Genomic DNA, 23,531 nt, shown 5'->3' with positions numbered 1-23,531 from the left:
ATCTAGTAACAAGTCCAAATCAGCTTCTTCCCCAGTCCCACAAAGGAGAGAGCGATTAATGGTTGTTTTCCCTCCAGCTGGGATGTCCTTCTCTTGTTCTTAATGTGTTCTGTACAACAAACAAAGACAACATTTACCAGCAATATAGAAAGCACAATGGGAGCAGTGAGTCTGGGGTTGGTTTCATTTTCTGCTGGCTGAAGGGCAGATAACTTTAATTTAAGAAAGTATAGAGCAAAGAATTGGTGTGGAGCATTCAGAAGGTGTCTCGTCATGATGTCTAAGAGTCCCAGGCCCGATATTTCTTTCTTTCTTTCTTTCTTTCTTTCTTTCTTTCTTTCTTTCTTTCTTTCTTTCTTTCTTTCTTCCTTCCTTCCTTCCTTCCTTCCTTCCTTCCTTCCTTCCTCTTTCTTTCTTTCTTTCTTTCTTTCTTTCTTTCTTTCTTTCTTTCTTTCTTTCTTTCTTTCCATGTACATAGGAAACATCTGCCACAGACTGTGCAAAAAGGGAAAAATCTGGCCACTGAATTGGACATGAATGGCCTTATCTTTCCTTTTCAGCTTGCTGGCCCTATTAAGTCATGGTCTGGTATGTATTTATGAACACATCAAAGCAGCTCAGGCTGACATTCAGAAATGAAAAGCCATCGATCAGCTGAGTAGCACTTTTCTGCCAGTGAAGGACTAAACTTTAAAAGGCAGCTTAGAGCTATAAAAATTAAGTAGAAGTTGCAAGAGGTAAAACAGAAAATGCCCAGTTGCTACTTCTGCCTCCTTTTGGTGCAGTGTAAGTGGCCATTTCATTATATAAGAAGAAGTATTTTGACTTATTATCTTATCTAGGAACACCATTCCTATCCACCACAAGAATTTGAAGATTTCTGGTTGTTAAATATTTATTTATTAGATTTTACTCCACCCTTTATACTTAAAAATAACTCAAGCCAGTGAACACACATAATTCTTCCTCCTCCTATTTTCCCTATGACAAAAACCTTGTGAACTGCATTGGGCTGACACAGAGAGAGAATGCCTGGCCCAGAGTCACCCAGCAATCTTTCGTGCCTAAAGGACTAGAACTCACAGTCTCCTGGTTTCTAGCCTGGTGCCTTAACCACTAGACTTAATTGTTCTCATGTTTAAAAGCTCAGAAGAAAAGGGTTTCTTAGGGAGATTAGAGAGATTCTATTAAGCAAAGCTGGAATTGGTGTAGGGATACTGTATGCCAGGCAGGAATGAGCTGGTTGAAGTACCGTAACTTTCTTATTTTCATTCTCTACTTTCTAATGTTTAACATGGAATAGTTCCCGACTTCCTGATATGCCTTGGCCTGATTCAACAGGGCAATTTTTTTTGTTCTTATTTATGTTCCCACAGAAGACAGAGTCTTCTTCAGGGAAATCATGTATTCAGTTCCAATTTCCCCACCCTGTTTTTAAAGAATGAACAAACTGGAGTTGCTAATTTCAGAAAAGATTTGTAGCGAAACAAAATTGTTCTGATTAATTATCACATCTGGAGAGATATGCTCTGTTGGATCAAAAAATAGAAATTGTGCTGCTGCACTGGTTATTTACGATCCAGCTGTTTTGGCAGTTAGAACCTCTAAAGCTTGCTCTTGCCAATTGAAGTGAAACTAAATTATTTCCCTCTCAAATCATTAGCTTTTTTCCACTCAGAAAAAGTGAAGTGTAACATAGGGTAGGATAGGATAGGATAGGATAGGATAGGATAGGAGAGGAGAGGAGAGGAGAGGAGAGGAGAGGAGAGGAGAGGAGAGGAGAGGAGAGGAGAGGAGAGGAGTAAAGCTGGAAGGGGCTCTGGAGGTCTTATAATCCAGCCCCCTGCTCAAGCAGGAGAACCTATACATTTCAGAAAAATGGTTGTCCAGTCTCTTCTTAAAAACTTCCAGTATTGGGGCATTCACCGCTTCTGGATTGTTATTGTTCCACTGATTAATTGTTCTGTCAGGAAATTCCTCCTTAGTTCTAGGTTGCTTCTCTCCTTGACTAGTTTCCATCCGTTGCTTCTTGTCCTGCCTTCAGGAGCTTTGGAGAATAGCTTGACTCTCTCTTCTTTGTGGCAACCCCTGAGATCAAACTTGTTGCAATCACTGCATTATTTTTGTGGTTCAATTGAAGATTAAAACAAATAGACTTACAGATGTTAATAATAACATTCATCAATTACATGTGCATTTTGCTAGAAAAAAGAACTATAGAAGAATTAATTTGTTATAATAGTTGTTTAAATGGAAGTTATTACTGGAGAAAAATCTACCTCCCTTCTTGAGGATTGTGTATTGAAACTGTATCATTACAAATTTATTACAGAATGTATATGGAAACGTGACTCAGAGATGCACAGAGCCTTGGATTGCAAGCGAACAGAATTGCAAATCTTAAAGAAATCTATTTATTGAAACTGAGTATCAACGTAAAGTCTCTGTGATATAACCCAACTGAGCTCTTATATTCCTGCGTAGAAATAGCATTGCCATACATTCCTATACTGCATTAGGCTATTCCGTTTTAGGGTAAGCAAGATTATGCAGAGTGCAGAAAGGGAGTAACAAACAATAAGCCAAAGAAATTAAAGGCAAGAGGTAAGAAAAGAAAATACAGCCTAAACCAGTTTATACCTACTATTCATATCCCTGGCTGTCTATCTTTGAAAACCCGTGACTGCACACTGCTTCATACAGTGCATTTTGCTCTTCACGGGTAGTCCTTGTTTAGCAACTGCCTTGTTTAGTGACCATTTAGAGTTACAACAGTGCTGAAAAAGAAATGAAAACTGTCCAATCCTCTAATTTATGACTTCCACAGGTCTGTAAAGCAACAGGAAAACTGATCATTTGTACAACCATAGCTTCATTCAGTGACTGCTTTGCTTCACAACTCAGTTGCCAGTCCCAGTTGTGGTCATTAAAGAAGGACTATCTATACTTCTCTTTTTGAAACGCTCATCAGCTCCATCCAGCCAAGACTTCCTTTGTTTCCCCCTTCCTCTGGACCCATTTACTTTCCCTCCATACATTAACTTTGCAGTTTGATCCTTGTTTATGCTCTTTATATGCTCAAACCACCTGAATGTAATTTCACGCTGTTCATTTATTTTTGCATTCAGTCCACACTCATAAAGCACCTATGACTTCTTGAGCAGACTGTAAGTCCTTGGATCACTCGGCTAAAACATTTAAGACATGAAAGAAGCTGGTATTTCCATGCCTCAGAAATATTGGGCAAAAGACACTGACACAGTCTTTTCCTGTAATCTTCAGCAGAAGCAAAGGGAGCAAAAATTTCCCTGGCTTAAAATGTAGAATATTAACTCCTGATCTGCTGGAGCTGACTTGAAAAAAAAAATTGGTCTCTGGTGCCTTATGGCTTCTAAGGAAACAAATCTGTCATTCTTAGATATGAATATTTATGGATTCAGTCTCCAAATGCTACAGTTCTGCCTTTGCGAGGTCTCTAGCTCCATTACAAGAGGGATCACTAATATACACAGAGACACACAAGTCCTTTCAGAAGGGTATTCAGCCCCACTTAAAAGTGCCTGTGATTTAGTGGTATTTAGCAGACTTCAGGCCTCTTCGTTAGTCCACTTGGAGCTTTAAGTCAAGGAAAGGAACTGGGTCATAGGTGCAGTTATGATTAAAGACCAGCGTCTGAACACTGAAATAATGTTGCTCGGTTCCCATTTTCATGAACACGCAATGGTCTCTGAGGACCCGAAAAACCCAGAAAATTATGAAAGGGACCACTCAGAAATTGAGTAATGTGTCAATGCCTTCACTGAAGAGCTGGTTAACAGGAATGTGTAACAGCCATGAGTTTACAAAAATGGCACCTTGTTTATAGATTCACAGAAGGGAGGCTAGGATATTGGAAAATCACCTCCAATCCTCTTTCTGTGGTTTGGAAAACAAAAACAACTATGCAATTATTGCTGAGGCAAAAATTTTACTTGTATTTGTCGTTTTATTTTTTTAACTTGAGATACTTGAAAGTAATGTATTTATTTACCTATTTATGTATTATTTTTCACATTTCTGAACTGCCCATCTCCAAGAGGGACTTTGCGCTGTGCACAACACAGTATTAAAATATAAAAAAGGTTTCTAAATTTTTTTAAAAAAATAGAAATAGGCAAGGATGATATAAAACTGTTAAAATAATTAAAGGGCAACTAAAACCTTTTCAAGGCTTCTAAGAAAAAAGAAAGCCTACTTAAAAAAGCCCTCCCCCCAAAGAAAATGCTTCAGTTTGAAAGGATGGGAGATGGAGTGGCAAACAATTCTTCCAAATGCCACTGCCCAAACTGGCACGCTGTTCTGCACATACAGCACAGTGGAAAGAAGAAGTCTCTGGTTTCAGCACAGACAGATCAGTGTGGCGTTGAGCAGGCTTGATATGAAGCCAGGCTGTTGTGAAAATGTTGCTGAGATCATAGAAATTCCTGGCTATAGAAGGGGAGGGTAAGCAAGCAACCAGAAAACTCTCATCCTCTGGTAGAATGTGGTCCCCAGCACAAAGGAGTTGGGGAAGCAAGAGACGGGGGCACAGCACACCAATAGCACAAATTCACTGAGTCTTGTTTGGTATAAAGTGTGACTCAGGGTGTGCAAATGCAAGTGCCGCATCATGATGAGTGGATGCATGCGAGTCCATGCCTAACCGAAACACTCAGAGAAGAACAGTCCAACTAAGGGGCTGAGAAATTCAACCGGTCTGTTTTGCCGATGTACAGAATGGTGAACACCCTGTTTTGGGATGTGAAAGTATTTTGCTGCTATTTGCAGCTGTACAAACAGGGCAGTTGGGTTGTTCTTATGCTGACCTGTCCCTCACCCTCCAAAAATCATCCAGACACCACATTCCATCTTATCATACCTCAATTTCTTAAATCATAAGGACTGAGACCCAAAAGGTGGCAATCAGCACTTCCCAGGCAAAGGGGAATTACTATGTAAAAATATATCAAATATTGCTCTTAGTGTTTTCATCTGAAGGAATCTTGTCTTGCCCATTTTGTAAAGGGCACTTCTTAAAATGATGGAAACAAATCCCAAAACTAACACATATGATGGCAGTCAGCAGCACATGCACATGAGAAGATAAATAAGTGCAGATTGGAGTAAAAGTATTTAATACCCTGATAGTAACCCAACAGCCTCAATCAAAGTACATGTTCTAGCCTTACTCTAACTGAACTTTGATTCACATTAAATGCAGCCCACTAGCATTGTACAATTCCCACTAAATTAAATATTGCATTATTTGAATGCTCATGAATCATGACCTCGCTATAATAAAATTTTAAATTACATCTTACTCTGGAGTCTGTGAAGGAAGAACACCACATGTTTTTTTTTACTGTTATACTTGTTAGCTATAGAACATATTTATATTGTTTTCCTACTTTAAACTTTAATTAAGGCATAAAAAGTGACTTGTCTTTACTCCCAGGGTATCTAACAGTGAAAATTAGATTTTGCATTTGTACAGCTCAGCATATAATGAACACATCGCAGGAGCTGAGGGGAAATGCATTTTTAGAATAGAAACTCACATTACAATTTTATTATGTACTTTAAAAATAGCTTAGACAATCCTGTAGAGCTTTATAATAAAAGATGCTGAAAAAACAGCAAATTTAATAGGACTTCATTTGGTCTTGTGTCTTAAGTCATCCAAGAAAGTCAGAAAAAGAACAAATTTCAAAGACCATATTAGAATCTTGATTTTAAAAGGATCACAAAACTCTAATTCAGGGTGCAGGATTACCTATACTGTAGTTGTATTACTGATATATTTTAGGTGGTTTGCCTGCAGATTTGTTTTTAATTTGACTAATTAATCCAGCTGTCAATTCTGCACAATGGCATGGACCACTAGGTCTTTTTCTGCCATCAGTTTTCTATGTTTCTATTAAAATATTTTTTAAGAAAAGTTCCAGTTAATGGCAACATTAAAATCATCGGGAATGCTCACTTTTGCCTATTGTCACCCAGGTTTCTGCTTTCCATTGGTGTTTTCACTTTTGATTGCTATACAGGTTTTTTATATTGTTTTGGAGTTCTGTTGTGGTACTTTATAATTTTGTTGCTATTATTATAACCAGCTTTGGGATCACATTGGTAAAAGTTCCTCTATTCTGCTAGAATTTTGCCTTGTTGATAATTAGCTGTATCCATCTCACTTTGTTTTCGCTTCTAAATTTTCCCGATTCCAAATTATCTTGAGTAACACCTACGAATTAGAAAGGTGGATAACATTTTTGAAAGAATCAATGAAAAAGGCAAAATAGTATTTTTCGACTACATAAGAGAGATGATCAGATTAAAAATCAGATCATCATCTGTTGTGATGAACATTTCCCAAAGTTTTGAAGCCCCGTTATTGGGACCCATCACCACCATCATCCTCAAAAAGCACGACTAATTTAGATGCACAAGACAAAATGACATCCTCCTACCTTTTCATATTCAGAAGCTGCCGAGAACTGCAGTTTAATCTTATTAAAACATTGGCTTGGCTGCCCTTAAGGACACAGAGTGGAAGTAATGTGTGTGTGTGTGTGTGTGTGTGTGTGTGAGTGAGTGTGTGTGTGTAGGATAGTGGATAGAATTTGTGACCTGAATGGTTCAATCTCCTATTTTTACCTTCAGCAGGTGTTCAGCATATGGAGCCAGCTGCTTAACAGGGAGATTGACTCTGTAGGGAAATGTAGTGGTTACAATATAGTTCAATTTCTTTTGACTCTAAAAACCACATAAATTCCCATTGTGTACTTGTATGTACCTGCTAAAAAAAAGACTTGATTTCAGCTTGGTCTAGTATGCTAATAAGCTTTAGAGAAACATTTGGATGAATGTTTCCCACAAAATAGGTATCAGAGGAAAGATATTAGAATCTAATCTTATTTCATTTCCTGTACCGTTTTCATTTTTCTCATTGTAAGAAAATTGTTAAAAAATTTTGGACACAGAACTTTTAAAATCAAATTAAATTAATTTTTGTTAAATTTGTCTGCTTCCCATCTTTCCATGATCTTTAGACCTCCTCGTGAGCAATGTCTGAATTCAATTGAGAGAACCCTAGTTAAGCATAGCAATATAGAAAATAAGCACCTTTGATTTGTTACATCTGAAGTTGCTCTTAATTATGCTTTTATCAGAGAACGCTGGCAAAGAAAAGATGGCTCTGATTAACTGCTTCTCTAATCCTGCTAGATTGTGGTGCAATATTGATGAAAGGTCATTTCCTTCTGACGTTTTTGCCTCTCCATGTCTTCTTAAAAGCATTTTCTCATGAAGTTTAAACCTCCATGTTTTTTGCTCTGGTCTTGGATACAGAATGTAAGAAGAGCAGTGCTAGATTGTGTCAATAGGCCATCAAACTGAGAATTTATTTGTTTTATTGTAAATCACTTAGGTAAAGGTAAAGCTTTCCCCTGTCCAGTTGTGTCCAACTGTAGGGATAGTGCTCATCTCCATTTCTTAGCAGAGGGAACTAGTGTTATCTGAAGATACTTCTGTGGCCATGTGGCCAGCATGACTATATGCCGAGGAGCATGAAAGATTATTACCTTCCGACTGAAGTGGCATATAATTATCTACTCGTATTTGCATGCCTTCATACTGTTAGGTTGGCAGGAGCTGGGGCAAATAATGAAAGCTCATCCCATTCCCAGCTGACAAACCTAGCTAGAGTCATGTAAAAGCTAGAGTCATGTAAAAGTCATGTAAAAAAAATGGGCCGCTATATAAATTGAGCAAATAAATAAAATTCTGTCATTAGTGGCCAACTGGACGGCGCCAAGGAAATTCACAAGCAAGGACAAAATGGCCCTTTTGCTATTCTTGTGCATGTACATATTTATTTCTTGGTTTATTTTTTTACTATATAACAACTTCCCTGTTTCTTCATTCAAAATGATCCTAAGCAGTTTACCAGTTAGATACCAGTACAATAACAAACAAGAGAGTAATCCTATACAAAAGTGGTCTCCAAACATTTTGGCACCAGGGACCAGTTGTGGGAATGACAGTTTTTCAGGGACAGGAGGGGGAGGAGGAGCTCGCAACCTAGATCCTGCACAGGTGAAGTTTATTGTATGGCCCCATTCCTAACAGGCCACAGACCAGTATCAGTCTGTGGCCCGGGGGTTGAGGACGCTACTATAGAATCAAACATTTATCCAGAGCCTCTCAATTTTCAGGAAACCACAACAGTGGTTCCCTTAAAGCCCTTTGAAACAGCCATGTTGTTACCAACTTTCTAAACTCCATCCATGAAGACGCCAGCTTCACCTCTGAAGTTTAATTCATCCATAGGAGGCGTTTCTAACTATAGTATCAAAGTTGCCACGTTTTCACTCTTGACCGTTTCAGGGATCCCTCATTAAACTTCTCAGTAGGTATAGACTCTCCACATGCTTTTTCTATTAGCATATATTAAGTGGACAAATTCTAAGAACACAGAAACAAATCAGCGGCCAGTGTAGGTCACATAGACAGGAGTGATAGGATTTTAACAGGCAATTGTTATAAATGGTTGGTCAGTTGCATTCTCTACCACTTGAAGTTTCTATTTGGTTTGCAGGTTCAATGAAGAGATGACATACAGTAAAATCTGTGGTGTATCTTACACTAAGTCTCTAAACACAAAAACAGCTTTCATTTTAGTAGACAGTAATATTTTGGAGGGAAGAGATAGGGAAAATCTCATACTTAGAACAATTATGCTTTTGTGAATCAAGACTAATTGAGTCTATCACTGTCCATCTTGTATTCAAAATGCTCATACTTCCTCAATGCTCACAAGTTGGGAAGCTGTACAGGACAAACCTATGTATGTGTGTTTATTATACTTGGATTATAAACTCTCCACAATATATAACATCTTAATTTACCATTAACAAGACCCAATAGCTCAGACAAGGCTATGACTATACTCTTAGATATTTAGATGCTTTAATTTTAATCATTTGTTTTATATTAATCTTGATAGTACTACATTGTATTTTTACTTCATAGTTTTTATATTTTTAGTATTATGCTTGTCAACATTTTTGTAAATAAATCCTAGTGTGGTAAATTTTTGTAAATAGATCCTATAATGCTACAATTTTGTATTAATAATGTTAGCTTTTAGGTGACTTTCCCACTTTATGCTTCAGAAATTTAATTATTACTGTAATATTTGTAAATTTATTTTTTTTAGGTTATATCCCTCTGGCTTATGAATGAAATAAGAATTTGAATTTAGCTATTCATGCCTAGCTACTGATCTTAAATATATGCTGCTTTTGGTCAAACAAATGATAAACAGTTGAGCAAGTCTACGAGTCAATAGTCCAGTGCTCTATGAATCTCTATTTGAAAACTATCCACATTGACCATCACAACAGATGGCTCTAAATTCTGCAATTTAGTTAAGTGTGGAGCAAAGGAGCATTTCTCTTTAGTGGTATTGAATTACCATCCATTTAGTTTTAATGTCTGATAGGGGCATTTAACATTGTGTAACAGAAAAATTATCTTTATCAACACTTGCTACACCAACGGTTCTTAAACGGTTTGAACCAATTACAGTAATATTGTCAACACTGACAAGTAATGCTGTTCCTTCAGCTGACACGTTGATATGCCAGGGATTTCAAGCAAAAGATTTGAACCTTTTGCTTGAAAGCACTTGCTCTATCCCTGAACCACAGCCTCTTCCCACTTCCTGTAGCTTCTCCTTCTATAATCTCAGCATCTTGAGAAGTAGCATCTTTGTAGGAACGGAGATGAGCACCGGCCCCTAGAGTCGGAAACGACTAGCACGCGTGTGCGGGGGAACTTTTACCTTTACCTTTACCTTAGGAAAGCGAACAGTGACAATCTATGTGGCTTACCAGATTTGACTTTAAAATCTTTAAAAATCTTTCCACATTCATGCCCAACCTGGATTCTTTCCCCTCTTCCACCCTTCAAACAAACAAGGCTGACATTCTGGGGTCCCTTTGCATTGTTTCAGGTTGTAGAGTTTAAAAGGCAAAGTTAAACCTTATAGAGATTAGCCAGAAGTCACAACACTCTGTTACATCCTCAGTTTATTCATTTTTGCTCTCCACTTCTCCACAGTGATAAAGCACTGAAAGAAAAATCTAGCCATAGCTGTATAGAGACTGTTTTTAATTGTAGTTGCCAAACCACATTGTATGCATGTTAGAGTTCCAGATTGGATAGTACCTGTGGGATCCAAAACAAAATCCTTTGTTCCATGCTAACACAGTTGGATTAATTTGGAAGTTTTTAAAATTGTCTTTATTTATTTTTTGAGGGATGTTTTCCTCTAGAAGTTATCATGTAGATCTTAGAACAAAAAAGGATCGATAACGCACATTATTTTATTTTATCTTTTTATTTGTATCTTTTTATCTTTAAGACTGCCTTACCCAACTTAACGTCTCCATATGTGTTACATGACAATTCTCATTATCCCCAGATAGCCAGCAGAATGGGGATAGCTGCTATTGAATAACAAGAGCTCTTCAGTCTAATTTGAGACAGTGGTGGTTTCTTTTGTTCAGGAGCTTTAGATAGCATGCATAGTACTACTGCCTTCCATATTCTCACACAACCTGTGAAATATGTTGGGATGATAGAGTCTGGCCCAAGTCCCAGTAGGTTTCCACAGCAAAGGGTCAACCAGATCCAGGAATCCTTTTTCATAGCACTTGCCATGTTGTACCCTTGTGACCCCTGACCCAGCACAGATCTCGTTGGGCTCCATGGTTTTCTGTGGAGCTACAGGAGATGAAGCGTCAGAGACGGAGTCTGGAGAGCTGTTGGAGATCCAGCCGATCTGAATCTGACCGATTGTGACTAAGATCTTTTATTAGGTCTTATCTCGCGGCGATGAGGACGGCGAAGTCTAATCACTTCGCGGCCCTCATCGCGTCCGCAGATAATCGCCCGGCTGCCCTGTTTAGGGTAACTCGTTCCTTCCTTAATCAGGAGGTGAGGGAGGAGCCCTTACAGGGGCGGGCCAAGGAGTTCAGCCAGCATCTGGCGGACAAAATTGCTCAGATTCGGACCGGGTTGGACGCTGACTGGGCAGAGTCTGACAGGGAGGAATCGAGCGGTCTTGAGAGTAGTATTATCTGGACTGAGTTTGATCCTGTGACTCCCGAGGAGGTGGACAGGATTATGGGGAGGCTGAGCTCTACCACCTGTTTATTGGACCCGTGTCCCTCCTGGCTGGTTTATTCAGCTTGGGAGGAGACACGAGGCTGGTTCCAGGCAGTGATATCTGCCTCTTTGAGTGAGGGTGTCTTTCCTGCCGCCTTGAAGAAGGCAGTGGTGAGACCCTTTCTCAAGAAGCCTGCCCTGGACCCGGCTGTTTTAAATAACTACCGTCCGGTCTCCAACCTTCACTTTCTGGCAAAGGTTGTTGAGAGTGTGGTGGCGCATCAGCTTCCTCTGTTCCTGGAGGAAACTGATTAGCTGGACCCGTACCAATCGGGTTTCAGGCCGGGGTACAGCATGGAGACGGCATTGGTCGCGCTGATGAATGATCTCTTATGGGCTCGGGACAGGGGCTGCTCCTCTGTCCTAGTCCTTTTAGATCTCTCAGCAGCTTTTGATACCATCGACCATGGTATCCTGCTGTGACATCTCGGGGGTTGGGAGTGGGGGGCACTGTTTTACGGTGGTTGTCCTCCTACCTCCTGGGCCGTTCGCAGTCGATGTTGATGGGAGGGCAGAGGTCCGCTCCGAGGCCTCTCGTTTGTGGAGTTCCTCAGGGGTCGATCCTCTCTCCCCTCCTGTTCAACATCTATATGAAGCCGCTGGGTGAGATCATTCGTGGTTTCGGGGTGGGGTATCATCAGTATGCTGATGATACCCAACTTTTTCTTTCCACCCTGAACCAACTCAGTGATGCCCTCAACATGATGTCCCATTGCCTGGAGGCGGTTCAGGTCGGGATGGGGAGAAACAGGCTCCAACTCAATCCTGCCAAGAGTGAGTGGCTGTGCATACCGGCATCTCGGGAAAACCAGTTTTGTCCATCGTTAACTATGGGGGGTGATGTTTACCCCCCGTTGATAGGGCTCGCAACTTGGGCATCCTCCTGGATTCACGGCTCAATTTTGAAGATCATATAGGAGCCATGACCAGGGGGGCTTTTGCCCAGGTTCGCCTGGTGTGCCAGTTGCGACCCTATCTGGACCGAGATGCCCTACGCACAGTCACTCATGCGCTCGTGACCTCCCGTTTAGACTACTGCAATGCTCTCTACATGGGGCTGCCCTTGAGGACCACTCAGAGGCTTCAACTGGTGCAGAATGCGGCCACGCGAGTTGTGATGGGGGCTTCCCGATACTCCCATGTAACACCTCTACTCCGCGAGCTGCATTGGCTTCCGGTTGCCCTTCAGGTGAGATTCAAGGTGCTGGCGATGACCTATAAAGCCCTTAATGGCTTGGGTCCGGGTTATCTGAGGGAACGCCTGCTGCCGGCATCAAGCTCCCTTCGTCCTGTGCGCTCCCACAGGGAGGGCCTTCTCAGGATACCGCCAGTTAAGGAATGCCGGTGGTTTATTCCTAGGGGAAGAGCATTCTTTGTGGGTGCGCCTGCCCTCTGGAATGATTTACCCATGGAACCTAGGACCGCCCCCGATCTGCGTTCGTTTCGCCGGGACCTGAAAACCTGGTTTTTCGATCTATCAGGCCTGGACTGAAGGGGTTTTAGCTTTTTAAATGTTGTTTTAATTGGGCTTAATTAATTTAATGTATTTTAATTGTATATTATTTTTATATTGTATTTTATGCTGCCCTGTAAACCGCCCTGAGTCCTTCGGGAATAGGGCGGTATAGAAATTTAATTAAATAAAATAAATAAATAAATAGTCACTCATGCCTTGGTCACCTCCCATCTAGATTACTGCAATGTTCTCTATATGAGGCTGCCTTCGAAGATCAACTGGAAACCTTAATTGGTCCAGAATGAAGCAGTTCACATAGTAATGAAGGCCCTTCTGTTGTGTGAACTGCACTGCCTTCCAATTTTTTTCCGGGTGCAATTCAAGATTTCTTTAAAGCCCTATATGGCAGAGAAGACTATCTTTCTTTAAAGGTCCTTTCCTTAAAGGACCTGGCTTTCTCCCCAAGAGCTGGGAGAAGATTAGATGATCGTATATTAGAACTAATTGGCATCAAATGTTGGTTGTTTTTTTAACTTTTTAAATGATTGAGTTATATACACTTTTAAAATGTTTTATATGTCTTTTAATTTTTGATTGGGAGCCTCCCAGAGTTGGCTGAAGGATAAGGTTTATTGACATTTTCAATAAATAAATAAATCCTTGGTCACCCGAGTGCCAATCCAGTGCCTTAAACTACTATTGCATATTGTCCCATTAGTCAACATTCTTTGAGAAGACATAATGTACCACTGCAACTCCTCTGCCAGTACTGATCTCCCTCTAGAATGGCTAATTCAGAAAATTAATATGTGTGGAGAAAGAGAGATAAAGGGAGGGAGGAGGAAGGAAGGAGAGAGGGAGGGGGGAGAGAGATCCTTATGAAAGAATTACAAAGCTATCACTGTTTTGACTAATGTAATAGAACATTTTTCCTCTCACACACTCCACAGATCAAAGGTTGTGACCAATGCACTAATCACTTTGAAGCTTTCCTAGAAAGCCTACAGATTTCCCCGTGAAACAAGTGTCTCCTTTGCTGGGCAAGTCATGGCATTACTGCAGTGTGTCCAAAGTGGCCACGTTGCCAGATGACAGGTGTGGGAGGAGTATATCTGTTCTCATCTCCCACCACCCTCTCTTCTCCACTGTTTTTGTGGGCCTATTTCATTGCATGTGATCTGTTGTGTAGCCGGTTCTTTACAGACAATAAGCGAGATGGAAGGTTGCAAACAGGAACATGCTTTATTGGAGTCAAGCAGAACAGAACTGAAACAGTGGCTGCTGCGCAGTTACTTATACGGTTGGCCACTAGGCGGCGGCCAATAGGTTTAAAGGAAACCATTCCCGCCCCAAATCTACCAATGATCTTCTTGGAGACAACAAGTCTGGCTTAGTCAGTAACCGTTACACAGACACACCATTGAGCAACCTTTAAGCAGCATTTAAACAGACACGTGAATCAGTACAAGTAAAAACCCCAATACAATACATGGTCCTCACTACAAACAGATTCAAAATGAATCATTCTTTCTAGACAATTTGAAGGTGTAAGCACATTTTCCTTTTGTCCTTCAATACTGCACTAATGTGTTATTAAATAGCATAGAAGAGATTATGCTGATGAAAAGCAGATTCCCATCTCCCCAGAACTTTCCAGTTAGTGAAGACTTCAAGGATATCAGTGAGATAGTGGTGAAGAAACATGAGAAAGTGCAGTTCTGTGACTTTTTTGCAGAGCAGAAGTAATCAGGCTATGTGTTAGTTCACTGTTGTAAATAATAGATCTTTCTTATTGTGGCCATGTTGGCTAGGAATTAAGACTTGGAATTCCAGAAGCCCAGCACATCTGGAAAGAACCAGGTTACAAGTCAGCATCCCTCGTGACTGTATTACTAAAAAGTGTTCCACAGTAGTGGTTTGCTGTGGCCTGAGAATCCTTGGTCATTCTCTATTCACATGCCATCTGCACGATACAGCTGTGTAGAATTTATGACAATTGCTTTTCTTTGTGTTTTCTGCAAACCTGAAAATCCATTTTTTTCCCTAATAAAGTGTTCCATTTAAGTCATCAAGATTTAGACATTTTGAAATACTCCTATGTTCTTGGAGGACAGTCTTTCTGAGATAAGATCCAATATAGTCCTATTTTTTTTAAGTCTCAGTCATGAGCTTGTTCAACTGGGGTCACTTTTTTAGAGTGCTTTTTTGACCAATTTTCTCCACCATTTACAAGTCCTTGTCTTTGTTTCCAGAGCTCATACAGTTAGTTCATTATGGAAGTACAATAGCAAAATAGATTTTTTTTCCTTCTTTTTGAGAGCTCTAAATTGATTTACTTCTTTCCCCATTTCTTCCCATTTTAAAGACTACTCATAAAATAGCCAAAGACTCTTCTCCCCTGCCCATCAAACTGAGCCTTTTGGATTGTACTAAGAACATTTGTAGATGTTTCATCAGTATTTTGTGTTTTTTTTTTCCTTTTTAAAAACTGATTCATAGACATGGCCAAGGGATCACTGGTTATGAGACTTCTATACATGATCTATAATGCCGGCTATAAAACAAAAAATATTTGACCTGCTGTGCATTCACTATCCTCAGGACGCCTGATAATTCTGGTGGACATATGCTAGGATCAAGAGACCAAGTACAACACACACACACACAAATATATCCTACTAGCAGAAACAGCAGATGCTGGCATAGGTGTTAGGTATCTGCATTCCTCCTGAGGGTATTTGGTATCGGTAATGCAATCAGGACTAGTCTCAAATTAAAAAACAGAAACTGAGATTGTGCAATATGTTCAACCAAGGCAATTAACAACTTAGTAACTACATATCCATAATATATGAAGCTAGATTAATTTTAATCTTGGGTTCGTTTCCTTGTGGCTTAAGATATTGGCTACATCCAGCCTGATTGACACTGTATTTTTCTCAACTAAGAAAATAATTAATTCAAAAGCCAAGTTCAACATTTTGTGTTGACATAGAAAGCACTAAGGGAGAGGGTACAGGCATATAGGTCCATTGCTGAGAGGAACTCAGATAGTTGTAGCCTCAATACATTTGGAAGATTTAGATTTAGGAAGATTACCTTAGACCGTGATGAGTGTCTATATATTACCAAGCACGAGAGAAGGAGAAGAGCTGGATTATTGATGATTGTGGGGTCTTTGGTGCTTTCGAAGCTTTGTTGTTTCTTGCAGATGTTTCAACTTGGTAACATCATCAGTGCTAGAATCAACTGCCTTCTAGCACTGATGATGTTACCTAATTGGATAATGAAACATCTGCAAGTTGATAAACCACCAAAGACCCCACAGTTCAACTGGAGCTACAAATATTCTTTTCTTTCATTATTTGTTATTGGGTTTTTTTCATGTGTCTGAGGCCTGAATGGGAGACTCGAGCCAAGAATTTCATGCATTCCATCATTATGTAAGAAACTAAAGCATGATAGCAAATAATGAAATACATGTCTACAAAAGCAAGGCCCACCTGGAAAAGATATTTGAATGCTGGATATTATATTATTTCAAAGGCTTAGCAAACTGAGAATTTTTGCACCAAGTCACCTTATAGATGAGATGAGCAACATTAAAAAGTTATAAACAAACAAACACATGCAATTTGTCCAAAGAAAGCCTTCACAATCTTCTCCTGTCAACCCTTATTCTCCCTCAGCCTCTAAATTCAAGTTTGAAAAGGTTAGCCATTCTTTGTAATGTGCCCGAAAGATAGTAACTTTGGTTTCACTAAAATCGACAGTAAAGGGCAGAGATTAAAGGTGCAGCCACTATGTCTTTGAACAGCAGGGAGCTCCTATACTGCCATCTGCCCAGAAAAACAAAACACAATCTCTTGGCTGTCAATCAGTTTTTCTTAAAGTGCCAGAGGCTGAACGATAGAGATCACAGTCGGTTTCTCCGATGAGAAGCTTTGATGTTGAGACTTTCATGGCAGCAGTCAACCATATTCTCTCCCCTTTCAGCAAACAAAGCAAAGATCTAGACAGTTGCTCAGGTATTAGATTTACCCTCGCAGATTTAGGGCAAATTAATCCCAATGACCTTTATGCAAAGCCTTCTACTTCTTCTTGTAACTGCACAGCTTCCAATATTTGCCAAATAGATTTTTCTGCTTTTGAGAAATTGAAGCTTTTCATACATTTAACAGCATTTTAGAACCATTCCTTATTCATTAAATAATAACCCCTGAAAAAATCAAATTAAAAATAAATGGCAAAGTCTGAATCTCTTTTCACTGTGTCAAGCAAGAGATTACAATTTATAATCTATGTTGTTATTAACATAAATTATTTTATAATCTTAGGCATCCCCCAAAGCAAGGATGCCTCTAAATAGGTGCATTTAGTCATCTGTAAAGATGGAAAAGATGAAAAGCTTTTATTCTGAGCCTTGATGAGTCACCTGAAGATGTGAGAACATCTCCGCATCTTAAAATGGCACAACTTGCCCAGATTCAATCAATGTTTTATTTATTTTTTAAAGGTCCACATCTCAGGAGATTTCATCAGACCTGTGTGAGATTTTGCCACTATTGTCTATGCGTTCATGAGTTCTCACAGCAAAACACTTCATGAGATTTCAGGCATTTTTTTCCCATTGCATCCAGGGTGTAAAATGTTGCCATCCTCTGTATTATTCTCACTCAGAGTAAAAGTTTTATTTGGATCTTCCATGAAACAAATTAGTAGAAGAGAAAATCTTGGACTATCATATTTTGGCTGCAAATAATCCAGACAATCACTATATGGCAACAAACAGATACAGAAAGTTATTTTTACTGTAATCTAGTGGTTCTCTTGAATTTTGCAGACCAGATCCAACAATCCTACGTAAGCCACCTTCATTGTATTATTCATTATCCCTATGACAGAATAGAATAGAATAGAATAGAATAGAATAGAATAGAATAGAATAGAATAGAATAGAATAGAATAGAATAGAATAGAATAGAATAGAATAGAATAGAATAGAGCTGGAAGGGACCTTGGAGGTCTTCTAGTCCAGCTCCCTGCTCAAGCAGGAGAACCTACATCATCTCAGACAAGTGACTGTCTAGCCTCTTTTTAAAAGTCTCCAGTGATGGGGCACCCACTATTTCTGGAGGCAAGCTATTCCACTGGTTAATTGTTCTCACTGTCAGGAAGTTTCTCCTTAATTCCAGGTTGCTTCTCTCTTTGATCAGTTTCCAACCATTGTTTCTTGTCCTGCCCTCTGGTGCTTTGGTGAATAATTTGACCCCATCTTCTTTGTGGGGGGGCCCTCAAATACTGGAATACTGCTGTCATGTCTCCCCTATTTCTTCTTTTCTTTAGACTAGCCAAACCCAAGTCCTGCAGCCATTCTTTGTATGTTTTAGTCTCCAGGCCTTCGATCATCTTAGTTGCTCTTCTCTGAATTTTTTCCAAACTCTCAATATCTTTTTTGTGATATGGTGACCAAATTGGCTGCAGTATTCCAGGTGTGGTCATGAATGTATATTGAATCAAAGTATAGCTAGTTGATGTCATTTTTGCATATATTTTGCAGTCCTAAATCTGTTCCAGCCACGTTTCTCATCCATTATTTGGATATGTACATGGGGGTATTTTTGAATTTCCTTGTTTTAATGTATACATTTTACATGGCATTTTCTTTCATGTATAAATACAACTTTCCTCAATAGTCTATTATTTTCATGCAATTTTCAGCCAAGGATAGTTTCTTAAAATGTGGAGCATGACATACTCCAAAGAACATCTGGATTCTGTTCTGCATAGTAGTATGAAAAATGTGGATGTCCTTTGACTCCAAGTCTGTCCTGAGTTCCTGGAAATACTGGTTTTTTCCTCTGGACCCTGTTAGTACCAGGCAAATCTTCTGAACTTCGATTGCTGCTATTGAATGCCTGGTGTTGACACCCTAATTGGACCTTGACCATGTTTTTCCCTATTGATTTTTTTCTTAAGTTGTCTTTGTTGGTCTTTGACACTGGACTCTTTGACTCTGCCAGAAAATAGTCACACGATTCTGAGAGGGCTGTGATATTGTGAAGCCTATTGAGTTGTTATTCTCTCACTGAGTGGGAAAAATCCAATAATTCCAGGTTGCTGCTAGAAAAATTATGTTTTTACTGTAGCAGTAAGAAATTACATGGAAGCAAAGTTATTTTAACATAATACATGGAGAATTTTTGAATCATGCATATTTTTAAGTAGAGGAAGCATAGAGAGGAGATTATTATTATTATTATTATTATTATTATTATTATTATTATTATTATTATTATTATTATTATTATTATTATTATTTGAATTTCTATACCGCCCTTCTCCCGAAGGACTCAGGGCAGTGTACAGGGCAATAAAAGTACTACATACAAAAGTTAAAAGTAAGATTAAATTAATTTAGCCCTAACAATAAATAGTTAAAAATACCCCAACCCTAGACCAGGCCGGCCTGTTCAAATAAGTAGGTTTTCAGATCACGGCAGAAAGAGCAAAGGTCGGGAGCCATCTGGAGCTCAACCGGTAATTGATTCCAAAGGGCTGGCGCGCCCACAGAGAATGCTCTCCCCCTGGGGGCCGCCAGCCAACACTCTCTGACCGACAGCACCCTGAGGAGCCCCTCTCTGTGGGAGCACACAGGACGAAGGGAAGATGACGCCAGCAGCAGGTGATCCCGTAAGTAATCCGGACCCATGCCATTTAGGGCTTTATAGGTAATCACCAGCACCTTGAATCTCACCTGGAGGGCAACTGGAAGCCAATGCAGCTCGCGGAGAAGAGGTGTTACATGGGAGTATCGGGAGACCCCCATCACAACTCGCGCGGCCGCATTCTGCACCAGCTGAAGCCTCCGAGTGGTCCTCAAGGACAGCCCCATGTACAGAGCATTGCAGTAGTCTATACGAGAGGTCACAAGCGCATGAGTGACTGTACGCAGGGCATCCCGGTCCAGATAGGGTCGCAACTGGCACGCCAGGCAAACCTGGGCAAAAGCCCCCCTGGTCACAGCTCCTACATGGTCTTCCAAACTGAGCTGTGATTCCAGGAGGACACCGAAGTTGCGAGCCCTATCTACGGGATACCAGAGCCATAAAAATATTCTAGAAACTACAGTAGGTAAGGTAGAGGAAGAATCAGACAGTTTCAGTCTTTAGCAGGAATGGACGTATTTTGAAAGTTTAGGGAAGCTGTTCACCCACCAAGGCCACAGAAAATATCTGGTAACATTATATCATGTCTGGAAAGGTCACAGCCAAATATTTTAAACTGGAGGGTGGATTGTAAGGGGGGTGGAATATGGAAGTAGAAGGTCTCTGAAAGCAAGCTACAATTATTACTCTATTTAGAATCAATAAATCTTCTCCTCCTCCTCCTCCTCCTCCTCCTCCTCCTCCTCCTCCTCCTCCTCCTCCTCCTCCTCCTCCTCCTCCTCCTCCTTCTTCTTCTTCTTCTTCTTCTTCTTCTTCTTCTTCTTCTTCTTCTTCTTCTTCTTCTTCTGTTGTAAGCCCCAGGACAATATAGGCAAAAATATATTCAACAAATAAATAAATCCTGAAAAACTGTGTGAATTTTTTTTTACTTCTTCCTGTGTTCTTTAAGGTGAGACAGGGGGCAAGGAGACCAACTCTCATTTTCTCCCCCTTAAATGGCCCCACAACTGAACCTTATGACATTGAAATGGCAAATGTGATCAACCTTTGATATCCAAAGTGCACTAATGTGATGTTGGAAATCTGGGGGCACAAATGGGGTGCTGGGATTATGTGCATCCAGTAGGTTACCCAACCTGCCTTCAGCAAACGCAAAAGGGGAAGTCTCTTGCCAGCTTGGATTAGGTGTTGAGGCCTGCTTAGTGGAATGGGAAAATGGCTAGAGAGAGTGGTGAGGCCAATTGATCAGTAAAGTTTTATGTCTAATAAATCTAATTAGCCTCTCATGAAGGATTCTTGGGACTAGAGAGTAGTTTCAATAGATTTGTACTGAACTCAGTAGAAAAATCCTCTGTCAGCACTACAAAAATAAAAGATATACATAAAAATATAGGAGGCCGTCTTTTATATACATATATTCTCTACTCTGATTTGCAGTAGCTCTTTCCATTATTGACTTGATACTTCCAACTGAGGGTGCAACCTTAAATTAATGAATATGCACACATACAAAGCTCTTACATTGCTAGTTGTAACAAACTTTTACAAGTAAGGGATGAATATATTATGTACACTTCAATTGATGTTGTTGTGTTCTGTGCTATTATTATTTCTTTTTTGAATATGTGTTTTGTTGATGGACAAGGCTTTCAAACCAAAGAAGCTGTGAAAACATTTACTAATCATTTTAAAAATAGTCTTTCTATGGCCATGTGCTTGCAAATAAAGCAACTTCTCTTTGGCCTTTTCTCCAGTGCTCTACATTCTGGCTCCTTAGAAAGCATTCCTTCTCTAAATTGAAAAGTATCCAATACAATTAAAGAACTGCTTGGAAGAATGCTGCAACAGCTTTTTTTTTTTTTGCTATTGGCAGATAGATCCTGTTTCTTTGTGATGTGGACAGGAACATCTCAAAGGTAGTGCCAAGTTTTGACTACCAAAAATTGGAAGTGGACAAATGTGGATGATTTCTTTAGTCACCAATCATGCAGTTAGGTTCCAGCAGAATGTAGGTTATTTTGTGTTTTCAAAGGAAGTAATAATTCTCACTATAATGACAAGAAGTAGCAAAACGTATTTCAGCCGTTAGAGTCTAATTTTTCAAAAGGGGCCACAAATGTTGCCCATTACAAGCAATGCATCACACATGACAAGGGATTAAAAAAGGAAATGTTTATTACAGCATATCAATGCATTATATTAATTTATAAAGCAATATGATTTATATAGAGATATAAAATACAGCTGCTTAATGATGTACAATTATTGGACACAACAGAAAAACTGACACAACTGACACTCATGCTTTTAACATGCATATTTGTGTAAACTGTAAGGAAAAAAAAATACACAATATACTTGAAGAGACTTTTTGGATTTTTCCCCAAAGTATAAAAGAAAGTAGTGTCAGACAATTGCAATTGTATTATACATTTAGGATACTGAATCCTGGTTATTGCACCTCAAAAAAGATATTAGTGAGCTGCAAATGGTGCAGTGAAGGCCACCAAAATGATCCAGGGGTGGGAAGAGCTCCCATACAAAGAAAAGTTTTAAGAGTTGGGATTTGTAGCTTAGAAAACTCATTTGAGAAAAGAAAGGCATTTAAAATTAAAATACTGGAATGTAGGATCTTCCAGAGAAACTGAAAAATGGAAAATTCAGGAAAAACAAAAAGAAGTATATCATAAATCAAATGAAGTGGGATTGGTTTTACAAAGGTACTGGGCAAATTTGTCATAGACAAAGCTATCAGTCATGAAGTCTGTCTACTAACTCCAAATCAGAGTAAGCTGGCCTTTCAGTTTCACTTGCTGGAGAACATGGGAGAATCCCACTGCTATTCTAGTAAGCTTTCCAGAATTATCAGGTGGTTTTCTGTGGGAAACAGGATGCTAGAATAGATAAACCTTTAGTTCAGACCAGCAAAATACCTGTAACATTACAAGGGAAATTGAATGGAACTAAACAGTAACTGAGTGGGATGTTTTGTAGTGCAGAAAAATTGCCCTCTTGACGTCAATGCATATATTCAAGATAGAAGACACTGTTTTTAGGTTTATCATCCAGCCTCTTTGCCCCAGCTTATTTTATGATTTTTTTCCCCAGTTAAAAATAAACCAGAAACTGAATTCCTGCAAAACTAAGCATCGACTCCTAGCATTGTCTTAATTTACTTTAACTCTTTATTCTTAAAGGAGGAAAAAAAGAATTAGCAAGATCTACAAGGTTTTCAGAAGTGAAATTGTTGGGCTATATATTGCTATTCACTTTTATTCTCACAGTTTAATTATAATAATTTATCAGGCATCTAAAGGTTCAGGGTTTATATCTTCTTTAGAAACTTCAGCCCTAAAAGCACTTTTGTCTCAGGTTTCTAGCTTGGTTCAAGACAAAGCATACCGAGGAAAAATATCCCTAAACTACCTTCTTCAACCATCCCACCACTTGCAACATTTACTCTAATTAGAAGTATTGTTTTAAAATCCTCACTTACGTACAGAACTACAAAACAATACAAAATACTGAACACACTTCTTTGACATTTTAACATATCCAGCGATGCAGTATGAAAACCTGGCATATAAATAGCTTCTGAGAACTTGATATTTGGCAAAATTTGCATTTTTTTAAAAAAAAAGTCAATTTCGAAGTTCAAGCACTTGAACATGGGTACGATTGGAGTCAATGAACTCAAAATTCAGAAATGTTGTTAAACTTCAAGAAGTTACCAATATTCTGATTGGGGTGAGCGTTTCATTTTGAACATTTTTTCAGGTTTTAAAACTCGGTTGTGAACATTAGAATTTATTTTTAAAATTAAAAATGTACAGAAAATGTTCTTATGATCGCAAAGTAGTTTTAACCCAAAGTAATCAGCAGATGAAATTAGGGGATGGAAGAATGCAACCTGCCTGTGATTCTCTTTCCATCCGTTGTTAGGATTCCTATCAACAATGCAAAATAAGGTGTACACCTTACAACAGTTCATTTAATGACCGTTCAAAGTTATAACAGCACTGAAAAAAGTGACTTGTGACCGTTTTTCACTTAATGACCATGGCAAGTCTCCCCATGGTCAATTGGCTTCTATTTACGATGGTTGCAGGGTTACGTCATCACCTTTTGTGACCTTCTGACAAGCAAAGTCAAATGGGGAA

This window comes from Vipera ursinii (genome assembly GCF_947247035.1).
Source record: "Vipera ursinii genome assembly, chromosome: 1".
Taxonomy (NCBI): Eukaryota; Metazoa; Chordata; class Lepidosauria; order Squamata; family Viperidae; genus Vipera; species Vipera ursinii.
Note: the sequence above shows the minus strand (reverse complement) of the source record.